Genomic DNA, 15,649 nt, shown 5'->3' on the forward strand with positions numbered 1-15,649 from the left:
TCTGTTACCTCCTGAGCTGATGCATTAGAGAGCTGAGGTGTGATGTTATTAGTCACCAAGATGTTAAGTCCTGTCTTTAGGTTGGTTCAAGTGCCAACAGCCCAAGTTTACAGGTCAGTGGGAGAACTTTCTTCTTCTCCATGGCAAACACAACAGCACTTAAAATCATATCTGCCTCCCACTGATTCTCCTGAGAGCAAATCTCCTTCAAGAAGGGTGTTCAGTAAAGGAGGGAACTCCACAAGCAATAAGTGGGGAAGTTCTGTTTCTGCAGACCTACAGCTGTGTGCCACATGTGGATGATTGCCACATTGCTTCTCTATATAATAGAACAAATGTTTTCCTATTCTGCAACTTTAGTGCCTCAGGGGAAAAAATATGTAACAAATAAAACCCAACAAATAGAGCAAGTGAGGATGTGTACAAGACAGCACCTAGGATCTTTAGTAAAACTAGGAGAATATCCCCAAAACAGTCATATTGCTTGGCCTTAGGAGAGTTCTGGATTACCTGAGGCACATAGCAGTGACAAAAGCAGCTCAGTGCCCAGGGAAGAGAATAATTCTGTTGATTTTAAGGTGCTGCCATTGAATCCTGAAAACAGTTCTCTGTTGAGATGGTGCAGTGCTGCTCTAACACCTCCAGAGATCTGTGCTCACACTTGTAGTGTTAAATATCCAATGGATGAAACTTCAGCAGACTCCTGGAGATGTCTGTTGGATGTCACGGCCAGACAGTACAAGTTGCAGTTTTTTCTGCACCACAAGAGTGATGGCATGCTTGGAGAACGTTGAGAAAATGTGAGAAAATTGTATGCTGGCCACATGAACAAGAACTGGCTGGCAGCTCAGAAGCTTGCCACTGGTAGAAGGAAACTCTCCTTGGTGAAATGGCAATATAAACTATTTATATGCAGGACAGGGGATACTAAAGTACAGATTTCTCTCTCTACACATTCTTCTTGCTTTCTCTTCTTCATTTGAGTATTTATTCCCAAGTACTTCCCAAGGATGGAGGTGAGTGTCAACAGGTAAAGAAGATCTCACATTTCTTAGAGCCAAGGGTGGGTCATTTATTGATTCTTGGAATTCCTCAGGCTCTCTTACCTCACCACCTCTCCTGACAAGAAGAGCAGACTTGCTAACTTCGACATGAATTTAAAAACTCCAGACTTTTTCTCCCTGTTAAGTAAATTGCAGACAATTCCCACTGGCTGCAGCTTTGAATAGTGGTAGAATATAAACAACAAATTATTTCCTTGCTGAGTCCAGGCAGCTGGTTCTCTTGTATGTATGAAGGCTTGAATCCTGACTATAGCTTCCAGCAGGGCTGTGTGTTTATGCTGTGGAATTTCTGAGCCATAGCAGACTGTGGGTGTTTGTGTGCATTTCATTAACCCAGAGAGGTCACAAAGCATGGAAGCTATTTGTATTTATTCTATTCAAGCAGTTTATGGAACAGGGTCTATATAATTAAACCAGAGAAGTCCCTTGGCACTTTACAAGCTTCTGTAGTTCGGCTGTAAACTTTAAAAGCATATTTCAGTAGCACTGCTGGTGGCATTTAATTTTAAGTGAGGGATGCAATAGGAGCTCCTGTAATGTAACCCCTTCAAAGCTAAATGAAGATGAAAGATGTTGGTTTTCCTGGCCAAGGTGTGCTGTTGCTATAGTGGAGCTTATTATGTACCTGCTGGATGTGTCCAGCCAGTTTGCATTAATTGGGATTACAGCTCCAGTGAAAGGGTTAATCACAGGGCTGTGCTGGGAATGTCAATGACTGCATCTATAAATGAGCACTGAATTCCAATGAAACCATACCAGTATTTATTGGTGATCCCTATCAGTGCAACAGATGAGCTCATCAGCTTGAAGGATGTCCCAGTGATTTTCAGCCCCTCTGTGAGTGCGTGGGCACAAAGGCACATCTCAGGCTTCACAGCTCCCTCCCGTTTGTTTGCTCCTTTTTATTGTTTCAATTAAACACTGTGGAAAGGCTGTTACAGATTCCTCACCAGGAGTTTAGATTCTGATGATTTTTTTTTTTGTGGGCTGTAATGCACTGTAGCTCCTGGGGCACTTGACAGTTTTGTATTCCATTCCTGTTGCTGCTTCATTAGATGTGTCCAGCCGTGGCACAGACTTGTGTGTGATGCTTCACTGGTGTGTCTAGACCAGCCCACCCATCAGATATCCAGGAACTGCCTCAAGTCCCTTTGTAACAAGCCATTAAAGATGTCTGTTAAAACAAACAAACAAACATTGCTGGGGAAATTCTGCATCAGCTTATCAGGCTGGGAATGAGGAGGTGGCAAATCAGGCTGTCATTGCCTGGCCAGGAGTACATTGTGCTGTTTATCCTTGTCTCTGGCTGGGTCCTGAATGGGAGTAAGGAAATGAGGTCTTTAGAAAGGCAATGACAATTGTTTCAGACAAAGAAAGTCCTTCAGTAAACAGAAAGACTGGTCAAATTTGAAGAGGAGATGATTTGGAGACACTTGTACAAATGAACAAACAGTGGAAAGAAATTAAATTGCAGGCTTTTTTCTTTTTGTGTGCCTAAGGACACGGTCTCAGCCAAAGCATTTGAAGTCAATCAATTTGAAAGAAAACGTAGAAATCCTTTTATTTGATAGACCCTGTGGCTTCAAGGAACTACTGAGACCAGGAGGCCACTACATTTCTAAAATGTTAAGCTATCTTTGTGGGCAAATAATAATATCTAGTTTTACATTAAATATGTACATTTATCCAAAGTAGGGACATGCAGAGCTCTCTACTTGGAGGTGTAAAAGCAACTCCTTACTACAGAGATTAGGAAGAGAATAATAACTCCTGTGGTTAAATGTGCAGAGACACTCTGGTCTGCTGAGATTCCAGCACAGTCTGAGTACCAGTCTGGCCAGGGCACGCTGGTGAATGATGTACAGCTCAGAATAAGCAGGATGGTTAATGCAGGGATTGCTTTTATTCTCCTGAGTGCTCTTGTTTCGTCCTGAAGCTGACAGCAGTGATGGGAGCTGTGATTCTTGAGTCGACATTCTTGGCACACCTGCAGTTTCAGTTATTCCTCCTCAAACCTAGCAGAGTGTCTTGGGGAAGCCTGTTCTAGCTGTTTGTTTCTTTTTGTATCTCTATCTTCTCCCTTCTCCTCCTCTTCACCCTTGATGAGTCTTGAGAGGAGAAGGAAATCACAGTTTTGATGGAGAGCTATTCTTCCAGCCGCAGCTTCACGCTCCTGCACACACAATCAAAACTAACAATGGGGCTCATCGGTGGAGCAGGCCAGGCAGCAAGAGATTGATTAGGGACTGTAGGCCTCTCTTACCTCCTCATTCTTGTTAATTGCAAGTTATTTCATTTTCACGTTGTGTTTTGTGTGGTTGTTGGAGGCTTGATTTCAGCTCAGCTCCAGGGGCGCCGGCCATGGCTGTGTGAGCGTGGTGCCTTCCTGCTGGATGATTGCTGGGATCCCTGCAAGGGTCAGCAAGCACCCATCCTGGGCTGCACTAATCAGCAGCCTCTAAAAGCAACTGCTGAGCAGTCTGTGGTGTTACAGCATCAAATCCTGTGTTTAACCTTCCCACACGTAATTTTCTTTCATATATTGTAGCAGTCTGTTTTGTGTTAGGACCCAGCTTTAATTCTTGCTACTGGCTTCAAATTGCTCTTCATGCTTTTTTTTTTTCTTCCTTACACTGTTTCTCTCTTACTGCATATGCTTCTCTGAGCATCTGCCTATTCCCTAGTGCACATTAGGGCTTTCTCTTTCTTTGTTTTTAATGAAGCCAGTCATCTCGAGTATACTGGGAAAATCTAACAGGAGATTTTCCTTTTGACTGCAAAATTTCTGAGCAAAGGCCTGAAGAGGCTGGGCTGAACCTTCTTCCAGCTGAGCAGAGGGAATATTCTTTGTCTGCCTCTCTTCTCCACCTGTACAAGGGGGATGATGCTCCTGCCAAGGTCCCTGGACTGTTATGGGAATAAATGGACGGTGTTGGTGGGGAGCACAAACCACCTTTGGGCTGGGAATGCCCATTCCTTTTACCTGCCAGTGTGGCACAGTACCCATTTCAATGTCTTGGCACCACTTGCTCCCCTCCCTGCCATGCCTGAGAGTCTGCCAAGGTAGACCCAGGCATGGAGGTAATTAATGTTGGTGATTTTGGAGCATTATTCCAGTGACAGAGTCTTTCCTGACTAGCAGGACAAGGGGATGGGTGAGGCTTTCTGAAAGGTCAGAGGTTTGTCTTGCTCCTGGGTGCATCCTCTCTGTTGGAGTGACTGCTGTGTTACCTGGTGAGGCAGATACAAAAACTGTCACAAAAGCAGGCCTGGTTTTGGACAGGAAACATGAGGTTGGCTCTCAGATGCCATCTGAGAATCTGTCTCTGCAATTCCATTTGTTTTGCAGCCATCAGCTGCTGACCACCAAGTTGCTTTTGCACTTTCCCTTCCCTTTGCTCCTTCATTCCCCAAGGACACGGCAGTGCCACTGCAGCATTCCCAGGGTTCCCTGCCCACAGCTCCCTCCTTGTGCTGGCATCAGCTCTGCCTCTCTGTCTGCACTTCCTTTGGCAGAGCAGGAGGGCACTGGAAAAGGCAGCTTTTGAGTTATCCACACAAATTCTTCAGCCCCCATCACTGTTGGAACTGCTGATGGCCTCATCCAGGCTGTGACAGGCATCAGCCATCCCAGCTGAGGGACCTCACCATCTCTCCTGGGCTTCTGGTGGCCTTGGCAGTATTAGATTTACAGTTGGACTCCATGATCATACAGGTCTTTTCCAACTGAAATGATTCTGTGATTCTGCAATAACAAGTAACAAAATTACTGGAATACACCTATTTTTTAATAAGCTTGCAATATATCTCCGTCCAAATCCCCTTCATTGAAATAACTCCTATTTAATGAAACAGAGACAGCCTGTGCTTTCTGGGGTGAGTCATGTGCACTATCAAGGAGCACTAATCACTGATAAGAATTTAATTAAACCGGAGCATCCAGGCTGGTGTGGCAATGGAAGGACATGGGGTGGACATGGGGCAGGTTGTGCCAGTGCCCCAAACAGGAGCCTGTGACTCCATCCTTGTGTCATGGGGCAGGACACAGCAGGTCCTGGCTGCCTTCCCTGCTCCAATGAACCCTCTCCCTGTTCTCTGCCCCCCAGCATGTCCCCAGCACCAGTGGTTGCAGTTTACTGAAGGAAGAGTTGTTCTTGTGGCTGTTCCTGTTGCTGGCTGTGCCCGTGTCCCTGTGGGAGGATGTCTGTGTCCGCCTGCTGCTGTGTTTGAACAGCTTACAAAGGACTGTGTGGGCTGGCAGGGATGTGTTTACGCAGTGTGAGATGAAGACAGTGTTAAAAAAGGGATCAAGCAGAGGGGACATGAGCAAAACCCCTCCTGGATTCCCATTCCCATCTCTGCTACTAAATCACCACGTGGCTCTGCTCTAGGTCAGCCAACCTCCTGCTTTTCTCTGTCCCTCTCACGTGGTTGCAGCATATTGCAATTCCTGGACTCACAGGGGTGTGAGGAACTTTTCAAAATGTCCTGTGGTGGGGAAGCTGCGTGTGGACGGGTTGAAGATGTAACCAGGGCAGATGGAATTGTCTTGCACAGCAATGGATGCAGGAAATTGTCCCTCGGGCACATCCTGAGAGGGCTGAGGGCTTGGGTGCTCTTTTCTGTGGGTGCCCACCACCTCCAGCTGGCATTAAATGCCTTCAAACATTTTTTTTTATTTATTTATTTATTTATTTATTTATTTATTTATTTATTTATTTATTTATTTATTTATTTATTTGAGGCACTTGTACTTTCAAAAGTTGTTCTACTTAGGGGTTGTGTGATCAGCATTCTTTAAGGAAAAGGCAGTGCCTCGGAGCCTGGGCGATGGGGGAATACCAAACCTCACTGCAGCTCACATGAAATGGGTGTTTTGCAAAGCAGCTTTTGATGCACGCTTGTTACTGTCCCTGGCTGCTCTCTTGTGATTTTGCAGAACTTTCAGAGCCGTGTCAGCGAGCCACAGCCCCCTGGTCGCTTGCATATGGCTCTGTTCAAAGCTGCACATGAAAAAGGAGTGGAAACTGCTGGAGGTTTTTATCCTCTTGAGGGGGGAAAAGCCTGGAGTTTCTGGGTACCCTGCATCTCAGCCAGCTTCCCTGGCTGCTCCACAGTGTCTGTTTGCTGTCCTTGGACAGGAGAAGGGACAGGTCAGCTCTTGTGCCTTGGGCACCTTCTGGGCCTCTGTGCAGGTGTTGGTCTGCTCTGTTCAGCCAGAGCAAGACTGTCACAGCATCATATTCTGTGTTATCCCTGTGTGACAAATGCTGTCAGGGACTTCAGCAATCCCTGTGGACCTTTCCTCCACTTGTGATTCCACAGGAACACCCTGAAACCTCTCCAGCTGGTGGCTGGTGCTGCAGAGGGCATGCAGTGAGAGCATTGCCAAAGGACTTCAAGATGGCTTTTGTGCCACTCCTCCACCTTTTCCCTGTGTGTTCCAGGAACAGGTTTGAGAGAAGACCTCTAGGAAAAGCAGTTATTTCCAGGAAACAGCTGGTAACATCCAGCAGAGCACCCACCAGCGTGTGAGTGCCCAGGTCATGGCAGCACAGCTCAGCCTGCACAAAGGCACCAGTGGAGTAGTGGCACTCACTGCCTCTCTTCTGTCTCCAGCAAGCAGCACGTTGTTTAAATACAAATATAATTAGGACTTATCTCTTCTTTTGGGAGTTATAGCTTGACTGGGACAGAAGATTTTCTAACCTTCAGGGAGGGAGAGGGACGTGTGTTTGTGTGTGTAAGAATTGTTCACAAGTATGGAAACACACCAGAAGATTCCCATGCTGGTGTGGCCCTGGAACATCTATTGCCTTCATCTGAAAGGTGTGTCTGGGCTCATATAAAGGTCTTCGCTATTTGTTGTGAATATAAATGTTTGTGTTGTGCCTTCATGTAGTATTTCAGGTGAAAGATTTCGGCCTAAATTCAGTTTGGGTGATGAGGTGGTTGCCTCTTTCTCCCCACATTTGGCAGGTGAGGGGGAGGATGGTATGAGGCACTAATGAGAGGCAGAGAATGGAGTGCTGTGGTCACAGGTCCCCTTTGGCAGCCAAAGGGTCACCATCAGGAGTGAGACAGGAGCCAGCATCTCACAGCCGTGCAATTCCTCTGTTATCCTTGTATTTCTTCCACACTTCACAGTCTGAAAGCTCAATTCTTACATGGTTCTCAACCATGAAGTTGGCACAGCATAAACCAGTTAATGTGCTTTCTCTCAAACTGGCATGCCAGCTTAAGATAAGAGCTTTGTAGGCAGCTCTCCTTCATGGGATCCCAGTCTGTACCCTGCTTGGGTTTTCCCTCACCTAAACAGAGGGGTTATTTTTTATAAAACCACTTGTAGAAAAGCAAAAATAATAACTTCTGTGAGTGTACCTTCTGCTTTGCTCCAAGGCATCCTACCACTGTTTGGGGGCAGTTACTGCTGGAGAGGGCTGGGAGCACATCAGGCATCCAGCTGTGGCATTTCCTGAGAGTTTGAGGCACTTCACAGCATTGGGAGCCTTCAGCATGATGATCCATGCACAGATCATAGCATGTCCCATCAGTGGTGTCAATCCATTAATATTGCTGTGTCCATGGGGCAGTGACAGAATGCAGCAGTGCTCTGAAAATCCTCCTGGAGAGCTTTGTGCAAGGGCTGGCTGCTGGGATTCTGGTGGATTTCTACCTGACACTGCAGAGCAACAGCACTTGCATCTCAGCTCTTTATGTGCTGGATACTTAAGGAGTTAATCCTTCACATGGATACAGCTCTAATAATTTATTATTACACTAATAATTTAATATCAAGGATAATATTAAGGATTTGATAATGTATCAACTGTCTTCATTCACATTCATGGAGATGGTAGAAAAACCTCTCCTCTCCTCACATTTGCTTCAAATAGGCAAGTCCATGAATCATTGTAGCTCCACACAAAAATCATTCCTGCCAGCCCATGTGAGTGTCAGTGCTATGAGCAGGTAACTTAGTACTGTTTAAGGCCTTTGTATCTAATGTTTTTTCTATTTTGCCAATTGCATGAGAATGTCCTTTGAGGAAGAAGTTCCAAACAGTATTTTATATCAAATCTGTCTTACAAGGATTTGTAGCTAAATCACATCGTGGGGGAAGCAGGGAATTTGAGAGCTGAGGATGACCTCCAGCTTTAGTAACTCCCAAGATTATCTTCTGATGGCATCTTTTGCTTCCAGAAGAAAACAAACCAGTCTACCTATATCTTGAAGGGAATATATCAAACTCAGGCTTGAAAATGTTAATTTGTCCCTAATCTGTTTCAGCTAAAGCAGGTGGCTGATAGCAGTAGATCTATCTCAGCCATGTTCTGGGGAGCTGTCATAAATTTAAACCTTTAAGCGAAGGGTTTGTCTGTTTTAATGGAAGGCTCTGGGGAGTGTTCATGTGCTGTCTGTCACTTTGCATTTCTGGGATGCTTCTGACCCCAGAGAGGGAACTGTCTGCAGATGATTTTTCTCTGAAGAGGAGAGAGAAGAGCAGCACAAGGTGGGGTTTGTGATTGTGTCGGTGCCTTTGGTGATGCCACGTGCCGTGTAGCGATGATGACTCTGCAGCAAGGGTTGCCTTCAGCTGTCAGCTTGCCAGTCCCTGTGAAGCCTCCTGTGTGTGGGGGTGTTGAAAAGGCACAGTTTCAGGGAGGCCCAGAGGTTTTGGACATGTGTGCAAACAGCTGTCTCTTGCAGTGCTGCTCAGGAGGGTGTCAGACATCTGTGCATGTCTCTGTCAGGCAGCAATCTCACCGCCTTGTCCTGGGCAGGCACAGGAGTTGTCCTTGGCTTTTTTGGCAGTCACTGCAGCCTAAAGTTGTTTTTCTTCATATAATTCCATTAGAGTGATGACAGTTTCAAGTTGGAACAGAAAAAGACCTGATGAAAGGACCACTCTGTAAGTAGGGAAGATAGACAGAGTGGAAGCAGTAACTAGCAAGGTAATAGACGGTGATGGATCTATAATCTCTGAGGCTGCTGTGTGCAGTAAATTCCTAAATAGTGTCCTTTCAGCCCTAACCTATTTATTTGCAAAGTGCTAAATTTAATTTTCCTTAGTCTGCAGGAAAGCAGCATCCCAGGAATAAACCTTTAGCCCAGCCAAGAAGCTGTGCCAAAGTGCTTGTTCCAGCATTTCCATTTCCTCTTTGCTCTGCACTGAGCACTGGGGCTGTGCCCCCAACACTCTAGTGCTCAGGTTGGGATGGATCCTGCTCAGGAGCCTCTGCAAAAGGGAAAATTTAATAGCTGCAGGTTCAGTAAACCACCTGGACTCTTAAGAGCAAGATGAATGAACCTGACTTGAGGTGGGAAGGCTGGCACATGAAAGCCTGGGAGGGAGCTCGTCCTGCATGTCCTGACTCTCTGTCTGCCCTGTGCTCACAGGGCTGAGTGCTGAAGGCTCAGCTCAGAATAACTTCAAGGGTTGAGCAGCACATAAAAGGCCATGTATTTGGAAATCTCTGCAAAGCTGCATCTTGAGGAAGAAAAGCAGCAAGTTTTCCAAGCAGCCAATGCTCTGCATGTTCACCCAGCAAAGTTTCAGCAAATGTGGTGAAAAATAGGTTTCTGTGCGTTGCTTTTTGTTCCTGCTAGCACTGTGCAGGTGAGATGCACAGCATGTGTTCTTCTGGAGCTACCAAAGACATTTGGTTTTTCCCCCAAAACTCACAATTCAGTAGAATTTTAGAAACTTTGATAAAATATGTCAGGAGCAGCCACACAGCATCTGAATCCAGGAGCTGGCTTTGAGTCAGCGCTCAGTGTTCCTTCAGTTATCCTGACCCCAGTGAAGTGCAATGTGGGCTGTCACTAATCCTGTTGCTTCACAGAAAATCAGATCTCAGCTTCACAGCTTTGCTATTTTCCTGCCCGTGGAGGATTTTGGCAGAGCTTCCTGGTCCTCTTTGTCCATTTCTTTTCCCCATGATGGCAGCACAGGCAGTGCTGCTTTGGCTGGTGGGGCATGTCCTGCCAGTGCTGCCCTGAGATTCCACCAAATTCCCAAGGTTTTGCTCCCCAAGGACTCTGTTCACTTTAGCTGTCCTTATTCCACTGAGTAAAAATCCAACTAAGCCTTGTAACAAAATGCCATTGAAAAGGCAAGGGGGATTTTGTGTATATTTGTTGTGTTTTGCTGGTTTTTAGCACCTTAGGAATGAAATTGGGATGTATAGGTTTAAATCCAGCCCTTCCCTGTCCTTCTCCAGTCTCAGTCTGGAGATGGTTCTGAGCTTCTTGGCTCCCTGTGCTGCTCAGAGCTCTGACATCCCTCTCACATTTATTTTAAAATAAATAAAAATAACAGTGCTGGGAGTTGAGGGTGGAGAATTATGCAGGTCTTTTGCCCACTTTTTGCTTTGACATGGAGCTGGTGGGCAGGGTGGCTCTGCTGCAGGCTGGCAAAGGACCTTCCTTGAGCTGGTACTGAATTTGCTGTGGGAGTCTCTGTTTTTCTGGAATGAGGTGAAATTGCCATCCAGGGGTGGGTGCTGTGTCACCTGCCCTTTCCTCACCACTTAACAGATTCCTTGAGTCTTGCCCTTCCTGCTGATAGCCTGGGAACAGATGAGAAAAGAGATATTTTTTGTGTCTTGAGATGATGTCTTTCTCCGAGAACCTTTCTCTGCTATTCTTTCATTTTAAGCACAGTGTCACAGAAAATTTCATTAGCCACACCAAAAGTCTGTGAGCCTGCAATCAGCCTGTCAGTGAGTGATAGATGTACAGCCCTGATTAATATTTACATTCTTTGGAGATTTTCCCTTACCCAAGGGGTCATGTGGAAAGCCATGAGGACTTGAGCTTTGGAAGAACCTGGGATTCACTCTCTGCAGTGAATACAGAATTTTTAGGGTGTTAAACTGAAATGGCTTCTCCACAAAACCAGAACTTAATCACCTTAAAGCCACATTTTCCTACCATATTTTCCCCCTTGAGCCAGGTCTGCAGGGGCTTCTCATGCAGGGGGTAAGTGGGCAGCACACCAAAGGCCTTCAGACTGCAAAGGGGCATCTCCAGCTTGCCTGAGCTGCTTTCATTACTCAGAGACTGAAATTTTAATCATTGAATTAATTTTTCAGAAACTGAAGTGCAAATCTGTACCCCCAGTGGCATTAATAATGAATGCAGGGAAGAGAGACATTAGGAAAAGAAGGGATGGGAAATTTGGGGTTAGGGAAGGAGTGTTTTTTGGGGGTTATTAATTTGAAGAGATAATGTATGCTTTTTGTATTTCTTTCTCCCTGGGCCTTTCTCTGTTCTTGCCCATGCTGTGTCCAACAGAGTCTGCTTCATTTCTGTCCAAGGCATTTTTCAGTGCTTCTCTTTCACCTGGACTTTCTTTTCTGGGGTAGATACCCAACTCTGTACACACAGGGTCCCACTCCTCATCTTCAGAGCATCCCCTGAAGCTTTGGGGTCACATCATGAGGAGAAAAGGAGCTGGGGCTCACCTGCAAATCAGTTTAAAGAAGACGAAGTCTTAACTACAGTCAAAATGCCAGAGCTTTCTGCTTTGCTTTTGTCTCCTTCCTTCCTCTCTCCAAGAGCACACAGGATATTTTTTTTCCCCTCCTAATTAAAAGTATTATATACCAGAAGATTAATTAGAAATGAAAGTGATTTTTTCCCCCCTCCCTTTTCTGCCAGTGGAAAAGGCCTGTGCCAGGCAACTGCCAGAGGGAGCTGGGATTTCTCCCTTTAATGGATTCCAGGCAATTTGCCTCTGGACAGCTATCTTATAAATAATGAATGTTTGCACAGATTCTCCCAATTCTCTGTCAGCACAGGTGGTCTTCACTTGCAGGATCCCAAACTGTTCTGGAAACCACAGGGTGCTCCCAGCCCCACACCAAGGGGACAATTCCTCACAATTCCCTTCCTCCTCCTTGCAGGCATCACAAAGACCCCCTATGCTTATATTTTTGTATATTTATTAATCTTAAATATTGTATATTTATTTATCTGCAATCCCATTGAGCCATCCCATCCACACTCTGCCATTCCTCCTCCATCACACAGCAAAACCTCCAGCAGTGGATGGGACATTTCTCCTCCTGGTCAGATGGGCTGACATTCTCAAAAGCTTGTGGGAATGTTGCCAGCAAACAGGGCTCCAGCCCAGGTGCACACTGCATGGTTGCAGGGCATTTTCAAAGCCTTTGCGCTCCCTTTCCAAGGCTCTCACAGTAAGAGGATGATTCTTTGAATTGTTGTAGTAATCTTTAGAAAATGAGGATTTGGTTCAATGGGTGCTCCACAGAGACCAGCCTAGAGGAGAAATCCTCTCCCAGAAGGAAAGCTATTCTTGAGTTAAAAGCACTCCAGAGTGTTTTATGCAGAGCAGGGGCTTTAAAGTGGCCCTGGTGGTGGTGCAGGGATGAATTCCAGCCCTGAGGAGGAGGACAGCATGGCCTGGGGGTTTCTCTCCATGCACTGCCACTTGCCCTGTTTATCTCCCCTCCATTCAAATGGCCGTGGTGACTGCAGGCAGATGAAGGTGAAGGTCCCCAGCTGCACAGAGCTCCTGTGGTCAGCAGCCACCTGCTTCAGAGGAAGGCTGGGGACTGCTCCAAGAACCTTTTCTGTGGCTCTAAATACAGCAGCTAATGACACCTTCCACTCAGCGGGAAGAAAACAGAATTACTAAACTTGCAATTTGGCACAGTGGGAGTGTGAGTTTGTCCTGCCAGTTTCTTGTTGCTATATATTTCCAAGACTTTTTTTTTTTTTGTATTTTTTTTTTTTATTCTCTGAGGCAGGTGGAATCTACATTGAGGGGTTCACGTTAAGGACTCAAATTGTGCATATGGAAGGCACAGCCCCAAAAGGGAAAGACTGATGGCTCCTTATAAGTCATCCAGCATAAAAAGGAGAACGTGCGTGTTCCCTGGGAAATGCCACATGTCTTGGCTTTATGAGTAATGTGTAGTGATGTCCCCATTAGGAGCCACATTCCCAGTTTGGTGTTGAAGGAGAGATATATATTTCCATATCATTTAAATCATTTTGACTTATGGTTTAGGTTTGTGCTAGGCAGGCTGCACAGAGGGGTTCCAGGAGAATACTGTTTGAGATGGCTTCAGGGGCAAAAGAAAGAAGACAACTGGAGGCAAGGTTAGAAATAAGTGAACATTTCCAGTTGAGCAAGTTTTACGGTCATGCACTGTGGTAATTGAAGGTTTGCTGTTAAATGCTACAAATCTGTGCTGGAGAGGAAAACCTGGCCCCAGTCTGAGATTGCTGCAGTGTGAGGTGGGAGAGCTCTTAGGGCAAGAGGTGATGTTTGTAAAGAAATGCAGGGAGCAATAATGATAGGATAGCAAGGCCCAGTTCTTTTGGGCGTTTTGTAGAGGAGCCCATCATCTCCAGGGGTTGTGAGGGTTCATCCTGAAAATGCATGAAAAGTCAGAATAATTTCTCCAGCAGTACCTGGAATGGACTCGTCGAGCTGAGCTTGTCCTGGTGCTGTTTGGGGATTGTGGGTCAAAACTAGTGAATGCTGTGGAGGTAAAACTCTACATTTCCAGGTCCTCTTCTGCACCTCGGCATGTTTATTCCCAAGGCTGTATTTGAGCTGAGGGACAGACAACCATCACAGCTCAGACTGGAGAGAAGTGCTCAAAGCTGATTTCTGCAGCCAGCCCTGGAGCACTTGCAGGAAGGAGTGCCTGGTTTCTGGAGCAGGGACTTGCTTTAATGTTCTTATCAACTGTTTTGCAGTCTTTGTTAAAAGAGGTCAAGGCTCATTCCCCTGGGTGGGGACTTCTTGAGCACAGTACTTATTATTAGGGCAGTACCATATCTTGTAATTAGGGATGTAATTCCCATCTCTGTAGAGAGCCAGCCTGTAGCCTGGGTACCATTTAAGAATTTCATGAGATGAATTAAGCGAGGATGGATGGAGCAATACAATGAATTTCAGCAGAGCTCACTCGCCTCAAGTCCTGCAGGTGTTTCAGATGAGATATGAAAAGTAAACACCTCCCCTCATCTTCCTCCCCTTTCTTTTTTATAGCAGGCCAGGGGAATGGCATTGTTTTGGGGCCATGCAGTAGTGACCTCCTGGCAGCTTGCAGCCTGGTTGTTTGGAAGGTTACATCATTCCCTAGACCCTGCTGGAGCAGCTGGAAGAACCTCTATTTCTTTTTCTGTCTGACACTAAAGATGTTACCTGCAAAGGACCTGTGTCTTAGAAAATTGCTGTTGCAGTACATCTGAAGAGTCAGATTTGGCAGGCTTTAAAGTGTGATGTAAGAGATTCTTACTTAATTTAGCATTTTGTTAACTTTACTTTTTTTTTCCTCCTTACCTACATGGGTAGCAGTGCCTGTGTTGTTCTGCAGGGAGTTTTACAGTTTATATGCCTTGTATAAAATAATTTACGTAAGTGCAGGATAAATCAATCAAACTTAAAAAGAAAAAGGAAAGCAATCAACTTTGGGCTTGAAATAAGGAGTAGGTGAAAAGCTGAAAGAAAAGAAAGACAAAGAAGATGAATTGTGAAGAAAAATAGAAACAAAATTGTGTACAGCAGTGAGACAGAAAAAGCAAGGGAAGGCCAGACATACAAGTTAATGCAATGTATTTTCCCCTGTAATTATATTCATTTGATGTAGATTTGTGCCAGGCACTTTACAGCAGTGTTAATGAGATGAAGGAAGAGCTGATATCCATAGCAGTTTCAAAGATAGGGCTGGAAGCTGTTCTCGGTGGGCATGGCTATATTTAGCCTCACACTGGATATAGGATGCCATCACAGTCTTACACCAAGGCTTCTGAAGGAACATCTCAAAGCACATTGCATCAGTTCCTATGCAGTATTTCCCAGATTTTATTTCCCAAAATGTTGAGCTACAGTTGTTGCTGTGTCTGTGCTCATATTTTTGTAGAGCAGGTGCCAATATGGAATTTGAGTCAGATGCCCACTGATGATTCTAGTCTTGCCATCTTTGTGGAATTCTTGTTCTTTGTCTTCAGGAAAGGGTTTTGCTACCATGGGGTTATCTTGAGGTGTGAGGATCTCCAGAGTGTCTCAGGGGAAGGAAACACTAATTCACCTCTTGAATGAAGCATGGTTCCTCTGCAAATTTGCATTTGCCTTCCTTGTTTCACATATCATCCTCCAGAGGGATGAGAGCTTGTTACCCTCAACCCCCCGGGATTATTAACTAATCCTGTTAATAACCTCACCCTAATGATGCACAGGGTGCTGAGGAGTCATGTAGTGCACTCATGATTTTTCTGCAGTGCAACTTGCACCCCTTCATCCTGAAAAACAACAGTATATGTTTTACTGGGAAAAGGGAAAAGGAGAGGATATTCCCAGGGATTACAGAAAATTTACCTTCCCAGATATATATGGCTCAAAGATGTGTAAAGCTGGTGTGCTCATAGACAGTTATGTTAGCAACAGGTAGGAAATGCTCTGGAATTATTCACACAGGCTCCTGGCAGGAGCTCAGAGTTGTGTGGGTAATCCACCAAGGCAGAGATGAGGTGAACAATAGGGGTTTAATTTAGGGGATGCTTTCCCTGCCTTCAGCACGTCTCTCCAGCTCCCATCTCTG

General features: G+C 45.4%; 1 protein-coding gene across 1 annotated transcript in view; it reads left to right on the plus strand.

Moving 5' to 3' along the window:
- The window catches only part of MAD1L1 (mitotic arrest deficient 1 like 1), a 346,877-nt gene that overhangs the window by 258,057 nt on the left and 73,171 nt on the right, over nt 1-15,649 (plus strand). The gene's annotated exons all lie outside the window — the stretch shown is intronic.

The sequence above is a fragment of the Melospiza georgiana genome, chromosome 16, assembly GCF_028018845.1.
Source record: "Melospiza georgiana isolate bMelGeo1 chromosome 16, bMelGeo1.pri, whole genome shotgun sequence".
Lineage (NCBI taxonomy): Eukaryota > Metazoa > Chordata > Aves > Passeriformes > Passerellidae > Melospiza > Melospiza georgiana.